Raw genomic sequence first — 1,932 nt, forward strand, 5'->3', positions numbered from 1 at the left:
ATATAGTGTTAGAGCGTATTATTATATTTATTTACCCTCTTTTTATGAAAACCATACCTATTTGTCTTGAACACAAATCGAGATAATTGATAGTGAAGGAGGTTGGGGTCGTCTGATGTCAGAGGTAACATTAGCGAGGAAATAACCGGTGAAGTTTGTTAATTTCCTAGGCCGTAGTGTCCTTCGAAACAACACATTTACCTTATTTGTGCATTGATCAACGTTGCTTTCAGTAAAATCTACGCTGAGATAGCTTTTTTTTTAAAATTGATATATATACAAGGTGTTGAGACTAAAACAAAATAAGATTGATATAAATTGCCCAAAGGCCGGTAAAATTTCGGTTTCTTCGATTTCAGTATATTGACGAATTCTTCATTTCACCATGATGCCACACATATCTTGCAGTGAAAGGAACGAATTGTTTTTGCTATGCGTTTATAGTATGAATAATATTATTATTCAAAGACCTCTGGGAAAAACGGCAATCATCACCGGCAAAAATATTGCAAACTATTTACTTTCTTCCACTCATCCCAATGAATTAACGTCTTTCTTTCCTTGTGCGATCATCTTAAATAATATGTATTTAGCAACGTCCCTCTCTGAATTATTAATGGTATTCATGAACATAGTAAAATTATCCCAAAAGTAGATAAAAAGAGACTAAAATCAAAACTGAAAAATTACGAACGTTGCCATTTCCGCATGTACGTTTTGTATTTTAGGGGGGGGGGGAGGACGTGTATAGAGTGGAGGAGATGGGGAGAATTTGCCACATTAAAGCTGGACAACAGTGTGGTGAATCAGCTAGAAGTTTTTAAGTCAATAAAAGCACATCAATTGGTTTACACTGCAAAGTTCAATGAAATGATAAAATTTGGTTGACAAACAAGTCCTAGCAAGCTAAAAGCAAATTATGACCAGTGCCATAACCCCTTACACTATTGCTTTCACAGTCTTAAACTTTAATCACAGGTTACCTTAGTTAGTAGTACCACCAAAGACCGTATATACTCGGTCTTTGGTATCACGACGGACTGTGGCGTGTATGACCGAGGCTCAAATCCCTACCTGCTGTCTTAGATCTCTGCTTTTTAGAGAATTACGCGTCACTCTTAAGTTGTGATCGAAATCCCCTCGTCCATTTGTCCATTTTAAGCCAAAATTACCATTGCCATTAGAAAAGGTACTTTCCATTTCTACAACTGTCATTTTTGGAAAGTAATTTCAAACGTGTTAGTGTGTAAATAACATTCGTGCTTATTTCGTCTTTATGAATTTCTCTACGTGTGTTGCACGCTGTAAAATCAAGCGGTCGTCATCTATCTATCTATCTATATTTACACTTTTGCATATGATTAATATTTAAAACATTGCACTCGTTTGTTCCAGTTGGTGCCTTGTTATACAACGCTGCATTCAAACCCACTACAGACAACTGCTTTTACTGAACTTTAGAAATATCTTTTCACCAACTTGAGTGTCCCATATCAGAGATAGAGTAGGAAATCAGAACTTTTGACAGTAAAATAGCTTCATCATAATAATTTGAGCATAATTTAATCCAACAATGTTACACATGCTACACATTATTTTAGCAAATCGATTGCGAAAAAACAATATTGTTATGGCATTTTTAGATTGACTTGGAAGCTATTCAGGTTTGTCTACTTTAAATGTCTTGATGGCTTCCTGTTTTCGCACTCAGATTGCCTGGGTTAGTATCTCGGTGAACTACGCTTTGAATGACACTGGTTCAGTTATCTGATAGGGCATTCTTGAACTTTTAAAACTGTGGGGAGTTTTCCGAAAATGTCCATGAATTTGGTTACATATTTTCTGCGTGACATTTTACATTTGAAGGTGTCGCTCCTGAGTAAGCCAGTGGATTTATCGTCCCTTCCTTTCAACACTGGGAAATAATAATAA

At 35.9% G+C, this 1,932-nt stretch overlaps 1 protein-coding gene across 1 annotated transcript in view; it reads left to right on the forward strand.

Moving 5' to 3' along the window:
• LOC101853519 (ATP-dependent translocase ABCB1) overlaps window positions 1-1,932 on the forward strand; it is a gene marked incomplete in the record, with an annotated part of 23,854 nt that overhangs the window by 11,830 nt on the left and 10,092 nt on the right.

This window comes from Aplysia californica, unplaced genomic scaffold, assembly GCF_000002075.1.
Source record: "Aplysia californica isolate F4 #8 unplaced genomic scaffold, AplCal3.0 scaffold01413, whole genome shotgun sequence".
NCBI classification, from domain to species: Eukaryota; Metazoa; Mollusca; class Gastropoda; order Aplysiida; family Aplysiidae; genus Aplysia; species Aplysia californica.